The 21,989-nt window shown below is 40.6% G+C and overlaps 1 protein-coding gene across 5 annotated transcripts in view; it reads right to left on the bottom strand.

Moving 5' to 3' along the window:
• The window catches only part of adarb1b (adenosine deaminase RNA specific B1b), a 170,782-nt gene extending 155,743 nt beyond the window's left edge, over positions 1-15,039 (bottom strand). For 4 of the 5 annotated variants that reach the window (XM_046844962.1, XM_046844965.1, XM_046844961.1 and 1 more), the window contains exon 1: positions 13,746-13,897. The gene's annotated coding sequence lies outside the window, so the exon portion shown is untranslated. The other variant, XM_046844963.1, reaches the window with a different exon arrangement.
• Between the last annotated feature and the right edge of the window lie 6,950 nt (positions 15,040-21,989).

Genomic DNA, 21,989 nt, shown 5'->3' with positions numbered 1-21,989 from the left:
CCAAAAAAAAAAAAAAATACTTCAAATGTGTCTAATTACTGTAACAGTGAACAGGGACGGCTTTCCACCATGTGAAAGAGGAATTGCATTGCAACGCAAATCTCGCGGGAGGCGGCGGTTTTACCTGTGCTGCGGGAAAGAGTGGCGGTCAAATAAATATAGAGTTTGTCATGTGCGGTGTTTTACTTTGCCATTGTTTAATGGTTTATGTCTTAATATTCTGTACGTTAATCGTAGCCCTAATGTTTTGTGTACACTTTTACACAATCTTTCTAAGCTGTGGGAAAAAAAAAAAAAAAAAACTAACAGGAGTGGGACACATTGCTGGAGCGAGTGGTAATGGTCAGAAATTTAGCGTGAGCCCGCTAAAAGTGTTTCTGAAATAAACTGTTTTGGTCTTATTTCGTATTTCTATCACAATAAACTTGCTTTACAGGTGTTCAACATTTATAATAAATGAAAACAAATTGTGCAGCCTTTTTAAATAATAATAAATAAATAAATAAAAAATGGGCAAATGCTGTGGTATAACAGGTATCCTACACTTCAGCAAATATGATTCTGGAAAAATCTGTTTCACAGTGGGTAGCACCAAACAAACCTGTCTATAGTTATTTTGTTTATTCCTTCAGTATTGTATTGGCACTACTAGTAAAAACTGGTAGTAGTAATAACAGTTACTCCTAAACAATCAGGTTCTTGTGGTGACAGTGGTTACAAACGGTAATGTAAAAGGTAGAATTTTGTAGAGGATCATCAACAATCATTTGCCAAATTCACAAATTAGAAAATAGTGTAAATAAAACAGACGAAGAGGAAAAAAAATTATCTGAGATGAACCACAATTTCTTCTGTAATGTTTCCAAATCAATTATAATCTGACTTTCATACTGGCTAGTAAAAAAATATTGAAAGGTATCGACATATTCCTGCAATACCACTCCTGCAGTTTCTGAAATGGCATTAAACCTTGAAATAAGGCAGTATGAAAAAAAAAATTATGTATATTTTAACTATATATACACACACACACACACACACACACACACACACACACACACACACACACACACACACATCATATATAATGTATTATGGTTGGTGTGTTGATGTTTCTACTGCACCCAAAACTTCCAGTTGAAATGATATTGAAAACCTACTTGCAAAGTAACAAAAAGGTCAAAAAGCTATTTTATTCTGTTCACCTATTAAAAGAAGGAAATTAAAGGAAAGGGCAGCTCTAATCAAGTCTTGTGTTTTCTTATAATAAAAGAAAATGATCCCCAACAGATGCCTCTTACATTTTTACACAATCTATGAAAAACTGATTCAAAATCAGTCTGAATTGTACTCGGTTACTCATCAGAAGATCGAACGTTTAACCTGATTCTGTTTGGCCCTCATGCAAAGCGCTGACCCCAATTTCCTAACAAGCTGTGATATGGGGGGGGAAGGAATTTCACTGTGCTATAATGTATGTGACAAATAATAGCCTTCTTCTTCATACATTATTATTTATCCAAATATTTAATTTGTATGAACAATACATTACGCTGTCAGGTGAAAAATACGAGAATTAAATGGTAATAAACCAACAAAGAGATTGACAGGCGCTAAATAAACAGTGCATAATCGTCCCCGCTGAGAGACGCAAAGGAAAAAAAACAACATGCTGCAAAAACCCCAAGGGCAAAATAAGTCATCTTTGTTCCATAAATAATAATGAATTGATCGCTAGTTTCAGAAAGGCAGGGGAGAACAAAATCAACAAGAACAATTGTCTACTTCATGTATGCTATAGTCTACAACTGAATCTATTCCACGTAGCATGAGTGTAGCCAAACCCTGAGAACACCACCATGCACAAATAAACGAATGAAAGAAAAAAAATCCAGTCTGACGAGGGGGTGCATTCGAAACAGGCATTTTCTAGTAGGTGTAGCGGTGATGGGGTTATCTGTTAAATAATGTAAATGTGAGAGGCATCTGTTGGGGATCTGGATTTCAGAGGTGCTACAGCATGAGTCTGAAGGAAGAAAGAGCATTAGGTCTGTGCTTGAGGTAAAAAGATAGATGGCCCCAGTGCAAAATCTCAACTCCATCCAATTACAATGGCAAGCGGTCTAATCCACTTAAAATGCGATGTGAAAATGTAGATCATTCAGTAAAACCAGTCAGACCTGCTTGCAAAAAGCAGATCGAATTCAAACGAGAGAAAACAAAGTGCAAATGTTTGCCCTAAAACCCAGCATGCACCTGCCAGGTCTCTGAGTTCACTCTATTTCAGTACAGGCTTTGCTTTTTTTGGAGTCCTCATATTTCAGGTGCACCTGACTTGAAAATCTTTCGGCATCATCAATTTGGGCTGTAATACACAAGAGCGCTGTTCCAGGTGGCCGGTGTAGGAATGCAACCATCTTCCCTCTCAAGTCATGCTGCATGATCAGACAGCGTTGCCTTGCTCAAATTTTTTGAAATACTGATTAAAATCTACCGTATTTTTCGGACTATAAGCCGCTACTGTTTTCCCACGTTTTGAACCCCGCGGCTTAAACAACGAAGCGGCTAATTTATGGATTTTTCCTGGGTTTTTCCAGTTTCACAAACTTCAAGCCAAGAAAACTGAGCCCCATAACATTAGACCAATGAAATTTCCGAACGGAAACGAAAAAACGCACTTCACCTGTGTTCTGAGCTGCACGGCATCGGGAGAAAAGCTTCCACCGGGTGATTTTTAAACGCACGACGATGCCAAAAGATAAACTCCCGAGAGAAATAGTTGTGAAAGGAAGGAGGAAGACAGTGAGCAATGACTTTCTTCGTAGGCTACTGTTTAGATACAAGCTGTTGTAACGCGTTGAGTCAGGGTGAAGGGAGAGCTCGCTAACTCCAGTTGTAACAGAAATCATATAAACACAGACAGGTTTCCAAAACTCATGCTTTTTATTTTTCTTGGCAACAGCGTTATGGGTTAGTCAAAGAAACTTAGAAATGAGCATCAGAAAATAATAAGGACATATTCCTCGGTCTTGCACTCATGCAGTAATACCGAAAAATGCGGAGGCAGGCTATTCCCAAAATGCCGCTCTGCTCTTAAAGGAGCCACAACATATTTCACCCGTTACACCGTGTAACAGACACTGTCTTTCATTAAAGCCTGTGTAAAGTTAATTAGTTTTAGTGTAGACAGGTTATAGACAGGTGCGGCTTATTTATGTTGCAAATTTAGTGGGTGCGGCTTATATATGGGTGCGCTTAATAGTCCGGAAATTACGGTACTTCTTTTTTGCCTCAGTGCTGCCTTTTCTAACACCCATTCTCACTTTCTTCTGAAAATGACAATTTGATAAGTACTGGCCAGGCAAGAGTTTTTATGAAAATGTCATGCTCAAAAAAAAAAAAAAACTATTTTTTTTGTCGCATCCTGTGGGAAAAGAGTTTTCACACTTTTCTTCAGTTTAAGAAATGCTCCTGTCTACCGTCTCCTGCCAAAACCAAACCTATAGTGAGTATTAGTCAAGTTTAAAATGCAGAACAAAAACAAAATGGTTGACATTTAAAAAGTTGTGTTGAAGGAACAATGCTTCCAGGGATTTTAAGTCATTCGCTCAGTGCTAAAAACAAAAAGGTACAGCCTATATAGACATGTCCTGCCTATCCTGCCCATCGGTCACATTTATTCACACCTGCACATTCATGTAGTAATCTAATCGGCCAATCACGTGGCAGCGTGGCAGCAGCACAATGCAGAGCTTAAGATAATGTTCACATCAAACAGAATGAAGAAATAGTACAATCTGTCACTTTGATCTTCACATGGATGTTGGCACTAGTTTCAGTATTTCAGAAACTGTTGGATCCTTGTGATTTTCACACACAGCAAAATTAAATTGAGTTGACAATAAGAAAGATCAAAGGAAAATATTGAGATTTGGTTTAAACTGCTAGGAGTAACTACTAAAATTACTATTTACAATTGTGTTGGATGTTGCCCATCCTGAGAAGCTCATTCGTTATTCGAATATATTTTTCTGTTCATTAAGGTTGTAAAGAGTGCTTATTTGTGTTACTATAGACCCTCTGCTCACACACTGTATTTTTCCTTTACACGGTTAAACCATTCTGAGTAAACTCAGGACAGAGTTGCATGTGAAATTCCCAGGAGATCAAGCAACACACTTCTTTATAGTGGTTTTCAAACTGGCATGATTTACTGAGTAGGTAACTGCATGAAAATCTACATACGTTTCTATTTGCTGTCGAATTCTTGTGCATCTTTTGCCTTTCAAATGGTTTGTTTGCCTATAAACAGAAGGAAAATGTGTCTCAAAAACAATAAAAGGCTGTGTTTCCAAACTTTGGACACTGTATATGAGATGCAAAATGATTTCTGAACAAAGATGTTAGAATAATTGTTTTATTTCATTTTCAGATTGGTTGATTAATATCAAGACACCATGATACAGTACATGTGATATTTTTATACTACTCTGAAATTCTGCAGTATAGGAAATCATGAAACACTTATCAGACAACCTAAAATAGATCTGAACACAAACTCACACAAACACAAACTGAACTGAAGCTTGTAAAAAAAAAAAAATTCAATTTTACTGGTTATCAGTTCTACTGTCACCTACTGAGTATTGATGCAGGATACCCGTACATTAAAAAAAAACATGACTTCTCCAACAATTCTATGAGGAGCTTTGAGTAGGAACTGAGGTGGCAAAAAGCCACCGAAGCCGAGATCTGTGCTCTTTGAACACAAAAAGAAATGCTAAATAAAATAAAAAGACGATCTTGTCCGACATATGACGGACATTTACCAACAATAATATTTAGAATGAGCAGACGAATGCAAAAGGTTTACCATTTGTTAAGGTTTTCTTTTTACAGAAAATATTTTACTGTAAGTAATTATAAAAATATTTTTATAAGTAATTAGTGTTTAGACTATCATGCATAATGGCCATGACAAGCCCGAACGACCGAAACGGGTGTGGCATTTCTATGTTGTCGGCAGGCGTGTTGTAAAATCTGAACTAAAAATTTTTCTAAGAAACAAAATTGTCTTTACATAAGGTACATTCAGTGTAGATGTAAATATGTAGCTGTCCATAGAAATTCAATTCAAATAAAAACAAAATCCATAAATAACGTACAAATGACAGCATGCATTGCGTCGGCGTTTGCTGCAAAAACTCACTGCACGTCAAAAACTAATGTTTATTTTGTCACTTCAACATCATTGACCACCTACAGATCATCTCAGCTGTGGGGATTACATTATAATGCAACAGATAAAAAAAGAATGGAAATAATCTATTATATGGTCTGAGCATGACCTTTGACCTTGCTAAGGGAGAGCCTTTGACGAAGGTTGGATTGATGTCGCATTGACGGAAAAAAATCGCAAGCAAACAGAGCAGATGGCAGCCGATGCACTAGCAGAACAACAGCTCCCTAAAACAAATCTACAATCGCTGAGTGCGAGAGAAATTTCCAGATGCTCAGTTTGGCCTCGGGTGCCTCTCAAGACTACTGCAGACTGTGGGCCAGTTAGACACTGACACTGATCATTTTTTCTTGCCGTGATCAGCTTGTGTTTGTATCCCTGTTATAAGAAAAGTATTATGAAAAACAGTGAAAGAATGTATAACCTTACTGTATTGATCAAATCAAATACCCAGTTATATTTCTCTTGCATGTGCCCTTACGTTTGTGGAAACCTTACCATGAGATTCGGATGTGTTTTTTAAACATCTCATTCCACATTTACTAGTCTTTTGCTCGTTTTGATAAACTCCACTCTTCTGGGAAGTTGTTCTACAGCTCCACAAGGGCATTAGTAGTAATGTATGGTACTGATGTAGTTTGAGGAGGCCTGGAGTGCAACAGTGTTCAATTAATCCCAAAAGTGTTCAACAGGATGGAGGTCAAAGCTCTATAGCAGGCCACTCAAGATCTTCCACTCCAACGCATGTAAATCATATCTTCATGGAGCTAACAGGTTAAGGTCTCCAAGTTCAAGTAAAGGGAAAATGTATCCAAAGACATCCTATACAATTGCGTGCCTCCAATTTTGCGGTAACAGTTTGGAGAAGAACTCCATATGGCTGGAAAAGTCAGGTGTCCCAATATCTTTGTCCATATAGTGTTGTCTAACAGTAAACATATATACTGTTTTAATTTGATGGAACAATCTATGAAGATTTTTTTTTAACATCATTGAATATAGCAATAGTCTTATTACTTAGTATAGTCAAAGCCAAAATTTGTACCTAAAAATTCACAAAATGACCAGAAATTGCTTTTCGTTTAGCTCCTATGTGCTATGATGCTAGGTTGTGTTCATGGCTGCTAGTTTGTTTCTGCTGAGTGAAACAGATAATGGCCTTCAATTTCATTCCATTCCATAAAAACAGTATTGCACAACAATGGCTAGCAAGCTAGCAGCAAATCTTGACTGCTTAACAAAATGGGCTATAGCTAACATTACAGAAAAACCATGGCTAGCTCGCTAACTGAGAATTTTTCTATATACAATGCTGGCTGAATCCATGCCATTTTGTTCAGGCTTAAAGAGGAGGCTAAAATTATTATGATATAGCAGATTTATTCTTATTTAGTATCATGGCACACCAAGAAACTGATCAAACACTCATAGCATTAAATAAGTTTATTATGAAACCACAGACTGTAGCTTCTTTTATCCTACATTCTCTCACAATCTGCTGCTGCAGCTGCAAAAAAAAAAGCTTAGAAACTCAATCCTGCTTACAGAATGTACTTATTTAAAACTTGATTGTTCCTTTTTGCTCATTAAGTTTATAAAGGAAATCGGCCAAAAGCCTGATATTTAAATATGACAGCTGGAATTACCATCGTATGTATAATGATTTGAGCTGTGCTACCTGTATATACCATTATGTTTAGCTGTCCAAAAAACTCTGTCGGTCTATACCATTTTCCTCGGAATTCACAACAGGGAGGATGGAAGTGATAAAATCTAAGCACTCGTTTTCAAATGTTCTAAGATGTGCCTTTATTATTTGTAGGATACATTATGTGACTTCGTGTCAGTTTTAAGTGATGGTAGTATACCGGTTCAAGCACACACATTATTGAGTTTAGTGCTGCAAGCACCTAGCCTGGATGAAATGCCAAGCTGACACTGAACAAAAGCTTTTGCTAGCTTTGCTTAGATTCATACAACAGACTCACAGTGTACCTGAAGCAATGACAGGTTCATTACCCACAACAAAATACAATTTCTCCCTCCAAAAAGCATGCATTTTATGGGTATCTGTAAAAAAAAGGCAAAAAATTGCAGGTTATGAGTACCGGCTCAATAAACTACCTGAGATTGGGTTATTGGTGAATCTGAGCTCTACACACTGACTCAACTTTAGGAAAAAAAGAAGAGAGCAAAGGAAAAAAAGAGAGCTACGAAAAGAAAAAAAGGCCCTCCCTTCAAGATCATAAATCATTCCGTACAGTACAGGACAAACAAAGCTTTTATCAGTGGAACATCAGACACCTTTCACCTCTCAGAGATTGTTCCATCTGCTGGTTTATCCAGACTCCATCTCTCACAGGACCAGCAGTCATTCAGTATTTGTCACCTTTATCTGAGTCGCTTAACATCCAAGTCTGTGTCTTGTTGGCTATTCATTAAATACTGATTTCTAGAGCTTTCTGGTAAGCAGCGAAAAGATTTTGCTGTTTCGTTTCCACACAAAACTGCAACAGCAAAACATTTCCGGAAAAAAAATCACTTGTCTGCCTGTACATGTTCCTATTATAAAAGAGCATAATGAGAAGGAGAATGTAAGCAGCGAATGACGAAACAGTGTTCCCCACTCTCAGTGCAGCCTGCAGTCTCAAAGTTGTTAGAGTTTTAAATAAAGCAACCATTCCCTGCAATGTGCAAGACAAGATACATGCCTGGACTAATCCCGGCTGAGCCCTTACGACAATGGCTTCAATAACTGAAATTCAAACTGGTGAGTGAAGGTGTCGGAAGTTAACAAATCCCAAGAGATCATGAATCAAAGCAACACTGCAGGAACGAACACATTGTGAGCCACTTCAGGCTTTAAACTCTTCTGTTGGGGAGAAAAAAAAAAACATTTAATAGATTAAAAAGCTCACAAGCAGAGTGAGCAAAATCCCCAAACTCATTACTAGCTATAAACATGATTTGTACATCACCGAATAAAAAGGAAAAAACATGGTGACAAGTTGGGGTGGGGGTTTATTATAGTAAGTATTTGGAGGGAAAGATCGAAGCAAACCACCAGAGAGACAAACAAAGAAATTGTATCTCAGGCAAATTATGTTCAAGTAACAAGGGTCAGTTATTTCTCAGCAGCTTTAACAGATTTGAGAATGAGGAAGAAATGCGAAGCTGCATCAAGATGGCACAGTGTACGTATTATAACCTGCCGTTCATTGAGAATAAACTATTATCTCATCACTGGTACGCTGGTTGACAGATACAGACTTTCTCATGTGCGTGAGCTCAGATTTAATTCTACTGAAAGTCTGTGCTTGTTTGGAAGAGATTATGAAACAGATCGCAAATTGCATATACACAGTCCTGTTTCAGCAGCTGGCTCTTTTACCTGACAGTCATTATGCAATGGCTCTAAATACAAGGAAATGGTCTCAGCAGTAGTAATCATCATGACCTGCAGGATGCAACTCGGATGGGTTTTACAAAGGGTGAGATGGGGCAGCAGAGATGTGGTCTCTGGGAGCCTCGCAGGACATCCCTGGCATTTTCACAGTGGTTTCATCGACAGATCAGAATCTTAATGTACCCTCCCATTTACACACAAACAAAAACGCACACACACACTGCCTAATTTATCTTTTTGCATGGTTGTATATGTGTTTTCATTAAAAAAACCTAACAAAAAAAATTACTACCAATTTAATAAACCTGCGAGTAACATCATTCCATAATAGGCAAACTTTACAGAAAAGTAAATGGTGAAAGCAGTGAAATCTTCCAGAAATGCAGCTTAGCAGTTTAAGCTAGTGTTATTTGTCTTTATTTATTAATTTTTTTGTGATTTTTTAAAACAATGAAAATAAGTTTGAAATACGAATTATTAACAATCAATTAATTAAATACATTAACTGAAATAAATAAGTAACAAACTTAGAGTACGTCATTATATTACAAAGAATCGCCAATTCTACGATGTAATGCTTCCCATTTAGTGTCTTATTATACATACATTCACACCAACTCAGGAGCTCTTGTACAGTACCTCCACACTGCATGTTCATGAATACCATATCTCTTATATACTATTGCAAACAAATTGTGAATAAATCTGTTTGTATCCAGCTTGATGAATGAGGCTGACTGTCTTGCTGAACCACTCCGCTGCCCAATTAGTCAGTTCCTGCAAAAGGCCGTTTTCCGGTCTCCTGCAGAAAGGCAATACTTTCAGTCCAATAAATCTACTCTTAAAACTTATTTGCCATGCTTACGCTTGAGTCACACTTTCCAAACTTTAATGCAGATCCCCAGTGAAACATAGACCACGACAAAGAAGAAGGCACAGAGAGCACAGTTTTACTGCATGGCTTAATATAGAATTCGAGCATATTATTTCCAAACCACCTGCTTCAATTACATCTCAATTCAATCGACTAAAGTGGGTAATAACTTATTAATTACAAAAATTACCCGTTTTTATTCTTCAGAAAAAATTCCCTCAGACAAAATTAAGAAAGAACAAAGACAGCTTTGTTCTACTTTCCAAAAAATAAAAATTATATATATTTATATATATATATATATATATAAAAAGCAGAAAAGCGTTGCATGCTTTCCGAGCCTAATTGTCTGCTGTTACCCAACCGCGCTCCTTCCACCCAACAAAGCAAAGAAATAAAAGGGAAAACAATGACAGAAGGCCTCTTTATCAGCATTCTTACAGGGTGCAATTTTTTATGTTTCCTTCTTCCTTAGCTTCAGCAGCATATCCATGAGCTCACTGCTTTTCCTTATGCCTTGTGGTTTGACCTGTTAAATATTAAGGTGGTGATATTTCTTGTGGAGACTTGGAGAAAGAAAATACATCACCTTTCACACACAACACATGGCAAAGCTCACTGGCAGCTCTCGGTTTATTATTTTGGTGCATCCTACCATACATTAACTGTATTTACTACTGCTGCAGAAAATCAAATAGTCTCTGAGGACGGAACGTAATAATATTAGTCCTGCGAGCCCTCTCAGCAGCAACTGTCAGATATTTACTCTACACAGAGAAAAGGAAACTAATTTAATTTGACGTGTTTGCCGCAAAACACCGCTCGAGAGAATAGCATGTGTGACATAGACGCAACCTTCAACCCTGAACTTCACCCTTAATGAAACCGCCGATAATCAAAGTGGCTTTTCTGTGGCCTCGAGCTAAAGTCCTCGCCGGTTACCCAAAGCTGACCGAGCTTGGTTATCCCCATCAGACAGTGGAAACTGATTAACTGATGTGCACTGCATATACACACAAGGTTCCAGCCCATATACACTGTTAATGAGCTCCCTGTGTGATAGTGTTTGACAAGCTCAAGGCTACAAGGTCAAGCCACGTTCCATGGAACAACGAGGAGAGGATATGAGCCATTTGAATACATGCAAAATGCTTTGAAACATCACTATAAATAGAACACTGCAACTATATTTCTATATACTGTATTGCACTTCCAATATGTCACAATAAAAAAGACTGGTCTGCAATATTTGAACAGAAATTGCCACGATTTAGTGTCATATTTAGTTTTTTTTTCATATACAATGTTTTAATAGATTTCATTAATACTACTACAAACCAGAAATTAAATTATACCACAGTGCTGAATACTGGAATCATATTAGTGAAGTAATACATTTGATTAATTTACTAAAACAGCAGCTCTAACAGTAGAGGCAGCTCTGATACAAACCACATATTCAGGCATTATTATTCCTATAGATTGCACTGCAACCTGTATAATGGATGCAAGAGGTATTCTGAAAGGAAACACTAGTTAGGGTACTGTTTATAGCCGCTTTATAACCCAGCACTAGTAAATGCATGGTTCTGGTTGGTTGACAGACGGTCTAAAGTGTACGATTATTATATTTTTTTGCAGAGAAGTTCCAGGCAGTTCTTGACCACATTACAGTTCCATGTCACTTCACCAAATTAATTGAAACAAGGATCAAAATAGCAGAAAATTTTAACAATGTATTTATTACTGCACAAAATACACAGAATAAACAAATACTGACTTTTCTGATTCATCTATTATGGCAGAAAAGAAAAAAGAAAAAGTGCAAACAAAATAAATAAATAAATTCATGTCTCGTTAGTGCAATCATACATGCTCTCTGGCATGCTCTTTTTCTTACTTTCTCTCTCTCTCTCTCTCTCTCTCTCTCTCTCTCTCTCTCTCTTTTCTGCAATAACTGCGTATCACTGTCGAGTTGAAACTTCCTAATAGCAACAGACACATTAAAAACTCGCTCTACACACAAGAGTATTTTTAAGGACATAACCCTGAAAAATGTCTTGAACTTAGACAACAATTAATCGAGTAGTGGAAACTGTGAAATATGTGAAATAATTGACTCTGCTTTGCATCTGCATTAGTTGCCTTTTAATAATCCAATGTCCCATCTCCAAATTTTTCCTTAACAAAGAACACTGTGAGAACAGGAACACATTTTTTGGGGGGATGTTCCAAAACTTTTCCCATAATGTCAAACAGACAGATAAAGCATGACCTGTCACTTGGTTTCTTGGACATCCCTAACTTATAAAACTAGGCATTACAGAGAAAAAATTAAAAGCATGACTTCGGTTCCTGCTGTTAACTGTTTATCTAAAACCACATCCGACGACATGCACTATTTAAGGAATTTTCATATTCACACATCGTGAGTGATATTCAGCACATATTTACTTCTCCATGGCAGTACATGAGATTAGTGTCCAGACAAAAACACCAAAAGAATGCGGAGCACCCTTGATACACTTTGTGGGAATTGATGAAAACTTTATTTTCCATTTTAGACAGTGGTTATCTTCTTTGGTCAAAAGAGTAAAGCAAAAGTGTGTGAGCCATAGTGGTTAAACATACTCGTTCCAAAAAAAAGACAAAATAGGACAGCATGCAAGAAATTCTCAGGTTTAAAGAATGAGCTGCATGCAGATAGTAATTAGTGATGTTTTATAATTCTTCTATCAAACGTATTTATTCATCATGACAACCCGCTAATAATGTGCACAGCAGCTTTTATCTGGGGCCTAGTATGAGATTACTTTGCTTAAGGCATTCGTGACCAAATCTGCTCTGGTAGTAGACAACGTCCTCAGCTGTCTTTTCAGTGGCAAAGTCAGTAATGCGGCACGGCCGCTGGGTGCTAAACGGGAGGCGTGTGTGGTTCTGCGCTGAGGACTCATGGCTCTCATATCTACTCCAGAATCTGGTTTAACACACAACAGAGAGAAGCAGGAATGAACTGTTATTGTGGTTGGCAGGAAGATTATGCGGCTCTAGTACAATATTAAGAAGGAGAACGGAAATGCGGTTTTGGATATTTTATTTCGCCGCGTGCACAAATCTATTTCAAGATTTCTAATGGAAGGAGAAAAAGCGAGGGGATTGCAAGTGATTGCAAGCTGTTTTATGGGACTTTTTAACCACAGAAGTTGAACAAAAGTCTATGAAAACCGTCCCAGCAAAGCATGAGTACATCGAGTATGTAGCAATTCAATGACTGGATCCTAAAGAACGTAGTACGTAGCACAGGTCCAATTGAGGGAGTACAGAACTGCTTTGGCTTATGTTAAGGTTAGCGAAATGTGAATCCCACCCTGCGAACTGTAAAATCAAGGCAGTTGACAGCTACCAGGTTGCATCAATGTAGTAGTGTTATCTTTTGCAAAGGGGGAATTGTATATAATATATGTACAAAGCACAAACAAGGTCATTGACATTCGTGATCTTTAATGATTGTACACTACAAGCAGCTTTCTATTACTACTATTTAGTGACATTACCTTGAAGTCCTAAAGCATGAACAGATGCTCTGATTTGAACTGGCCTGAACCCCATTTCAATGATGTTGAAGCCTGCACATGACACTCTGAACAGTGCTGTTTCCACATTGCAGAGCTTCATCACGTTCTAAATTAAAACTTACTGTTTCAAATCCCTGTTCAGGTGCATGCTGAGAAATAGAGACCTGTGCGCTTTAGGATGAAGACAAACACCAATTAGGGAGAAGTGTGTGTGGAACAGGTGCACAGCTCCACTGCGCTTTATACGCATGCACATGGACTGCAATAGTCTCTTCGAACGTTTTGCGGATGTAAACAACGGGCCTTATGTTCGAACCCTTTATGTTTATTGTACACGCGCGCACACACACGCACAAGCAAGCGCGCGCGCACACGCAGCCCGTGCACGGTCAGCTTTCGGACTCGATCGCGCAGAGCGGAACTGCATTATGACAGACTTCCCGATGACAACAACGTGCCTCTTTCACCGCAGGAGCTCCGATGGAAGAAAGTTTATCGTTATATTGTGAACCGGATCGAAGCGTCAACGTGTCACCAAAGCAACGCGGAACGCGTACCCGAGGCGTGCAGGCACGAGCGTTACATAAACCGACCCGAGCGGAAGAACGCGCGAGCCCCACGCAAATCGCCACGGAACACGCCGTTACTTACCGTGGCGCGCCGAGCGCTACCGCAGTCAGTCGTCTACGCTCGGGACTCATGAAAGCCAGCGCCGCCGCGTCCCACTCAAACGAAGAGCATCTGAGAAGAAAAAAAAAACGCCGCGCTCGGTGGATCAGCAAAGCGCGCGCGCACACACACACACACACCGTGTTTGATCAAGCAGCGGCCTTAGGATCCTGTCGGGAGCGAGCAGCGTGCAGGAGAGAACCTCATCCTGATTGGTTGAACTGCAAATAGGAAACGCCCACAACCAGGAAACCAAAGAGCGTCGTGCTCAGGGAGGATGGACTCCGAGCGCGCGGATCTGATTAGTCAGAAGGATACGAGCATGGCTCTACGTCCCAAACAGCGTACAAGCCAAATGGCGTCCAAACGTCACGCTGTGCCCCATAGAGAACCCCATTCTCACTACAGTAGTCACATGGACATTACTGAGGGCGTTAGAGGAAGGAAAATTAGCTCTTACTGTGGTAAAGTCCACGAAAAATGTATAAATAAAACAAGAAGAGTAGACCCACAGCAGTAATAAAAAACTATATATTACTCATTTCAGCCAAAACAAAAATTTCCACAAGTCACTCCAAAAAATTCAGATTATCTACTCACGTTTTTTAGCGACCCTGTAAAACTTTGAGGCGTATTAATAATGAAAAAACATACACCTTAAGTCTCCTTAGGTTTGCCTCTTTATGTTGTCTCTCCATTGGTCATTTGTCAACTACTTCATCTTGGTAATATGAAGTAATATGAGTTTTCATCACTGAGTTTGCATCTACATTGGCTTTCCACAAAAAGTGCGAAGAGCACAGGTATTCACTACAACTTTCATGAAGGTCCTGTTTCATAATTTTATTTTATTTTTAAAAAAAGGTCAAAATAGTTGTATCAAATGTGTTTGAATACTATAACATTAAGATTTCCCTTCATATGAATGACAACCCCCAAACCTGTTGCAGCTTGGACCCCACTGAACAACTGTTTTGATAAACTGGAACACCAACTCCTCAATAATGCTCTGCTGAATGAGCACAAATCTTCACAGCCATGCTCCAAAGTCTAATGGAAAGCCCTCCTAGAAAAATGGAGGTTATTAGAACAACAAAAGGTGGACATAATTTGAAATGAGTATGTTGTGTACATGTGGTATACTAAAAAGTATGTGGGTGTCATGGTAAGGTAACTACAAACTTTTGCTATAAAGTACTTTTCTAGGTGTGTATCTGGGCCATGATCATTTTAGATCCAGAAATTAGAAATAGGACACTGTACAGATATCAGGAGCACAATAACACAAGGACTGTATGTGCAGGGTGTATAGACTATTAATATGTTTAATGTTATTATAAATGTCATGAATTATATTTTGTTTGGATTATTGTATACTTCATTTGCTAAAGAAATAAAAAGTTCACAATAATTTCCCAAGCACTACAGAATAGCATGGTGTGCCTCATAGAAGACTACAATAATAGATACATGTCAGTGTTTGAAAGATGCATATCCACCCTCAGCAATGTGTAATATAGTTTGTGTCTGTCCCTGCTTTATATCCATAATGGGATTTTCATAGTTCTTCCATGAACGTGCCTTAGGGGTGCTTTAATTTTAAGAGCTTTTCATTTAATTCATTTAACAGCTTTCTCAGATCCTGATTTCTTTACCAGATGGCATATACAAAGCACCCTGAGTGAGGTAACCTACTATATGTTGGCATTGTTCATGTAGAAGCATATTGTATGCTACACTAAACTTTTAACTAATGTTAAACAAGTGTGTGTGTGTGTGTGTGTGTGTGTGTGTGTGTGGTGAATGGAAAATGTGTACTGCTAAGAGAGAAAGCCTGCACACTGGCCACACAGTCATTAAACATTTATTCAAAACATGTATTATTTCCAGATTGAACTCTGATTCATATTTTCCATTGAATAAGAGATAAGAAAACGGTCAGGCCACATTAAATGTTTTGTCTTCTGGAATGATATAGTCTCAGAGATGTTCCAATGGTATAACCAGTCACCAGGACAAAAAGGAAACCTCCAAGGTTTTGCTTCAGGACATTTTCTTTATCTGTTTTACACCATGTTAATGAATTAATGCTTCATTTTAATCTACTTACATACCGGACAGAAGGCATTTGGTATTCTGACGATAACCGAGGCGGTGCATTAAGCTGTAACCCCTGACCAAATGGGAAAGAGAAAGGAAGAAATCAATAGTGTGTATGTTTTTAGGAGATTATTGTTTATTGATCACTCTGCACTGGAACATCAAAGGCAAGGATTATGTACATGCAGTGGCAGGCAGGCAGGGCCAGCAAAGCCTTCTCTGCTGGCCTAAACACTATCAGAAGCACTGACCTACATTTACAACCTAAATTCTAATCTTTTTTCCTTGAAATTGTATACATTTATTCCCAAGAGCTTATTCTCTTCATTTCGTAGCGTTTCTCTTGGCTGCACTGCTTCCAGTAGGTGTGTTAGATTTTTTGTCCAATCAGATTTCAGCCTCTATCTGCTGCCATGTCAATTTAATCTGCCCAGGGCCGGCAAAGTCTGTCCTGCTGGCCCTTCTACCATTGACAATATTATTAGTGGGTCTGTTTCTTTAACCAATCAGGTTTCATATTCGCCCAGAATAGTGTCAGCATTTTTCTGTCCTCTGATTGGTTTAGAGCCAAGTTCGACTGGCAAAAAAACATGTGTAGCGTGATGCACACATTAATTAATCTGAGTTACACTTTTTAAAAAAAATTTTTTATGCCTACAGAGGAAGAGAAATTGATTTGGTCTCAAACATACATAAAAATCAATTTTCCAGAAAAGCTAGACATCGTCAGAAGAGGTCAGCCAACCCCGAAGCTAGCTAGCTTTTCTCAGGGAAAGAGTTTGTTCTCCACTTTCAGACCGGTGAATACGAGCGGTACCACTGGATTACAGCCTCTGAGGAGAGGTGCAAATTATGAGTCTGCATCTCTGGTGAGTAGGTTGTATTTTATTTAAATTTTTTATGTTTTTGTCATGTTATTAGACAAATATTGATTCTAACCTGCTCCAGATGATGTAGGTGCACAGTTGTGGTGGTAGTGTAGAGGTTTGGAGCTTGCTTTAGTAAAATGGTATTCAACCATTATTATGTGAAATGCCTCTCTTTCTGTAATGCTACGATGCTGTTATATTGCGTTTTTTTATAGTATCGATGGTTTCTATAATCGTGATGTGATCGTGGTGGTATTAGGAGTTGGATTAAGTCGGGTAAGTCCTCACTGAAGGCCCAGGTCCACGGCCTGCCACTGTGTACATGTAATCGTCAGAGATAAGGAAAAGTTTGAAAAGTTAGCACACAGTTGATTTCATTTTAAGACCCAATATTTATATGTGCAATACATTTTCTACACCAAGCTCTCATCATTTTACTTTTTATTCTGTTATCTCTCTATCTCTGTGCTTTATATTCATCTCTATTTGCCACCCAATATCTATTCCCAAGCTGTGTATCCCATCACCCACACATTTACTGAGGAGAACTGCTCCACCTTATGTATAAACTTCCTTTTTTACACTGATCAAACAGGTGCTGCTTGTATCCAAAAGACCTACTGTTCATCAGTGAAGTTGAGATACCGGGTTTTAAATATGTTTCATCAAACACTGTTATAGTTATTCTGTCAAGTTAAAACCCATATGGTTAACTAAGAGGAGGTGTACTTATTACAAGCAAAGCATGCCATAGTGAGTGCATAATGTGTGGTTTAGCCAAGTGATGGCCACAAACAGTAAACTAAACTGTTAGACAACTGTCCATATCATAGTCAAGGAAATCAGTAGTAAAAGCAAACAATCAATTATGACTAATATATCCATTGGCTATAGTATGTTAGACACAACATACTGAATGTTTACAGCAATCTATTACAAGCAAAAAAAAATCATTAATATGTGTAACATAAAATCCATACTGTTGGCTTGACAGCATAATCAATTAACATTGGGATGTAGTGTTTGCCTACTTACTAATGTTCACAGTATGCAAAAGAATGTATTCCCAAACTGTCAAATAGGACACCACAAGCATGGGTGAGCATGTTGGGCACAACAAAAATGAGGACCATGTTTGCACTATTTGGAACAGGGTGTGTATTTGTATCATTATTGTAATTTGTTAAAAAAAATAAAAGTTGTTAGCAATATGAAACATGAACTGGTACATCCATTGAAAAAACTTCACAATATAATATGCAAATGTGTGCTGCCAGTGATTATTTAAATGGTCAATATGATCAGTGAGGATTCAGGAAAAATTGGATTCTATAAAGCAGTCAATAACATCTAATATATTCATCATTAGATACCAAGGGAACCTCTCATAACAACACTATGCTGCCTAAGGATTCTTGAAATGCTCATTGAAATGATTGCAGGATGTTGCAGCATTATCAGGGTTATACATAAAGCCTTTATCAGAACCAAATCCTTTAAGAGTGTAGAGTGGTATGATGAGAGGCAGATGAGTAACTTGGGACAGGCACTTATAGACTGGTGACCTACTGGCAATCATCAACATTATAATTTTTAACTGGCTTGCTAGTAAACGTCGAAAACGTTTTGGGAATGCCTAGCGTTGTTCACGCTCTGAGTCACGTGTAAAATCTGGCCAATAGGCAAGTTGTGACATCATTGGCGGGCGACGTCGCGTAAACAAGGAAGCTACAAAATGGGTGAGCGATGGTAATGGGGCCCTACACGCAGCCAATGTGTTGTTTGCTCAGCTTAGGAGCATGCTTAGTCTGCTCTTGAGGGAGTTAACTCTTTTTAGCATTTTTAGCTCTCTCGCGGGCCGTCGCTAAGCTAAAGATAGCTTGGCTCAATGAGAAGCGGAAGCAACTCGTTCCCAGCAAGCTGGATGAGCGTTTCCTGTGGCACAGCCTCTGCCACGGGGCCTACCGTTCTTTTCCGACCTACACACTGAAGTGTCTAAGTCCTGGGAGACCCCATATGCGGCCCGTAAATTTGCCCCGCATTTCCTATATGCAAATATAGTAGGGTTCAGGGAGTGCAGCTATGGGGAGATGCCCAGGGTTGAAGAGACACTAGCTGGCTATCTCTCCCCAGGTGATGCATCGCTGAAGGCTCCGGTATCTGGTATAAAAGCCAAATCGGCTCTAGTAGGTAGGGCTTACGCAGCAGCAGGTCAGGCCGGTGGTTGCTTCCACATGATAAGTATGTTGCAGGCATACCAGGCTGACCTGCTATGAGAGATGGACGAGGGATTCAGCTATGTGGCTGACGATTTAAGAGTTACATCGTGCTGCGACCTTACCCTCAGGGCCACCAAAGTACGGCACAGGCCGAAGGTCGATCCATGTCAGCTCTAGTAGCCTCAGAAAGGCTTCTAAGGTTACACCCTTACCTCCTCAATGCCACCAGGAGGCCAGACTATTAGCTCTCCCACAAGACGTGCCTCAGAGTGCAGCCTCCCTCCCACGGGTGTCTCTCTCTATTTCTGCCCGAAAAATTGATGCGGATTTGGGAGACCTGCCGCCTCTTAGGAGGCCCCAACAGCTTTAGGGCATTGCTCCAGCCGCTCTGGGAGGGTCAGAGACCAGCCTCGAAAGGCTAGTTCCCATAAGAGATTTCCTGGCAGCTTGGGAAGGCCTGCCAGACGTATCTCAGTGGGTCCTGCACCATGGTGGGACAAAAGCAGACTCTGGTCCTGGAACAGGAAAAGCACACCCTCCTAAGTAAAGGGGCCATCGAGATGGTTCCCCCTTAGTAAGAAAGTCAGGCTACTGCAGCCAGTTCGTTGTTCCGAAGAAGGATGGCGGAATGTGGCCGATCATCGATGTGAGGCTCAGGTTCAGGATGCTCACTCTCAGAAGATCAAGTCCAAGGACTGGTTTGTCACGATAGATCTAAGAGGATGGCTATATCCACATAGCCATCCTTCCTACTCACAGGAGGTTTCTGAGGTTTGCTTTAGCGGGCGAAGCTTACCAATATTGGGAAGCTTACCAATATTGGGTCCTCCCGTTCAGCCTAGCACTCTTACCCCGCACTTTCACCAAGTGCATGAAGCTCTAGCTCCGCTACGGTTTTAGGGCATCTGCATTCTAAATTGTATTGAAGATTGGTTGGTATTAGCTCGATCAGAGCTCCTGGCGATCCGGCATCAAAATGTCGTTCTCGCTCACATGAAGGAAACGCAAAGAAGAGTGTACTTTCTCCAGTACAGAGAACCACCTTCTTAAGCGTAGTGTGGGACTCGACCGTGTTGCGGGCACAATTGTCTCCTGCCCGGATCAAAGTAATCTTCACTGCAGTCAAGAGAGTAAAAGCAGGCTAGTCACTTACTGTGTAGCAGTTCCAGAGGCTGCTCGGTCTCATGGCGGCAGCATCCAGTGTGATTCCACTTGGCCTCCTCCATTTGAGACCCCTCCAGTGGTGGCCCAGAGACAGAGGGTTCTCCCAAAAGGGCAATCCGTTCCTTACTATCAAGGTCTCGCGGCAAGCCCTTCAAGCCTGAAAAGTATGGAATGAACCTACTTTCCTGTCTCAAGGCCCCATCCTTGGAGCTTCTTGTCATGCGTAACGCTAACAACGGACGCATCCCTCACGGAATGGGGAGCGGTTATGAGTGGCTGCTGCGCCAAAGGTCGGTGGGACAAGTTGCATCTCTTATGGCACATAAACTGCCTGGAGATGAGGCCGTGTTCCTGGCACAGGGACATTTCCTCCGAGACCTAAGAGGTCGCCACCTGTTTGTCCGTATGGACAACATGTCGGTGGTCTCGTACATCAACCACCAGGTGGGTCTCCGGTCTTGCCCCCTGTACAGGCTGGCGTGGCAGATCCTTCTATGGTCCCAGGGGAAACTCCTCTCGTTGAGAGCAGTTTACATCCCGGGCCGGTTGAATTGGAGAGCAGACGCCCTTTTGAGGCAAGGGCAGAGGTCCGGGGTATGGAGGCTTCACCGCGAGGTGGTGAAGCAGATATGGCAGAGATATTACAGAGCCCAGGTGGATCTGTTTGCGACTCAGGAGACTCCACACTGTCTCCTCTGGTTCTCTCTCTCTCACCCAGCAGTGGACGCCATGGTGCAGACGTGGCCGAGGCTACACCTTTACGCCTTTCCCCCTATCGTGCTGCTCCCGGGAGTTTTGAAAATAATCTGCCAGGTGGCCGAGTAGACCATAGTTTACAGACCTGCTGTCCCTCCTTGATGGACCTCCTTGGGAATTCCTCCCAGAAGGGATCTCCTTTCACAGGCAGGGGGAACCCTGGTTCACCCCTGCCCAGAATTATGGAAGTTGTGGCTGTGGCCCCTGAGGGGGTACAGTTCCTAGCAGCTGGTTTCTCTACTGAGGTAGTAGAAACCATCCTCCATTCCAGATCTCCCTCCACAAGGAGGTTGTATGCCAATAAATAGCATCTGTTCACCACGTGGTGTGGGCACCACCAGTTGGACCCAGTCAACTGCCTGGTCAGTTCTGGAGTTCTTGCAGGAACAGTTTGCCACAGGATTGGCTCCATCAACCCTAAAGGTTTACGTGTCCACTATCGCACTTATTGTACCCCGCCAGCGGGGCAGTCGACGGGGAAACACCCCTTCGTGACACATTTCCTACGGAGACTGAGGCCCGGGATACGTCCCAGAGTGCCTGTGTGGGACTTGGCCGTTGTAATGGCGGCTCTATCTGAGCCTCCCTCCGATCCCTTAGGTATCTGCCAGTTAAGACCGCCTTTCTTCTGGCAATTTTTTTCCTTTGGAGGGTCGAGGACCTACAGGCTCTTTCCATGGCCCGTCTCTTTGGGGTTTGTCCCTGGCATGGCCAGCTCTTTTCTCTACTCTAAATCAGGGTATTTGCCTAAGGTGCCTGCGGCTCTCTCACGACCTGTTGTTTTGCAGGCATTTTGCCCTCATTCTGCGAGCACTGAACACATACATTCACAGGACGAATCAGAGCAGCTGTTTGTCTGCTATGGCCCTCATAGGAAAGGTTTTCTGGCTAATAAGCAGATGCTCAGCAGATGGATTGTGGATGCCATTTCTGCGTGTTATGAATCCTCTGGTCTTCCCCACTCCCTTTGGAGTCAAGGCTCATTCCACCCGGGGTATGGCAGTATCTATGGCCTGGTTCATTGGAGTTTCTCTCCAGGACATTGTTACAATGTGGGCTGGTCCACCCTGCTGTCCTTTGTCAGGTTCTTCAACCTCGACATCAGAGCCACTCCTGGC

This window comes from Silurus meridionalis, chromosome 3 (assembly GCF_014805685.1).
Source record: "Silurus meridionalis isolate SWU-2019-XX chromosome 3, ASM1480568v1, whole genome shotgun sequence".
NCBI classification, from domain to species: domain Eukaryota; kingdom Metazoa; phylum Chordata; class Actinopteri; order Siluriformes; family Siluridae; genus Silurus; species Silurus meridionalis.
Note: the sequence above shows the minus strand (reverse complement) of the source record. Positions and strands in the feature narration are given on the sequence as shown.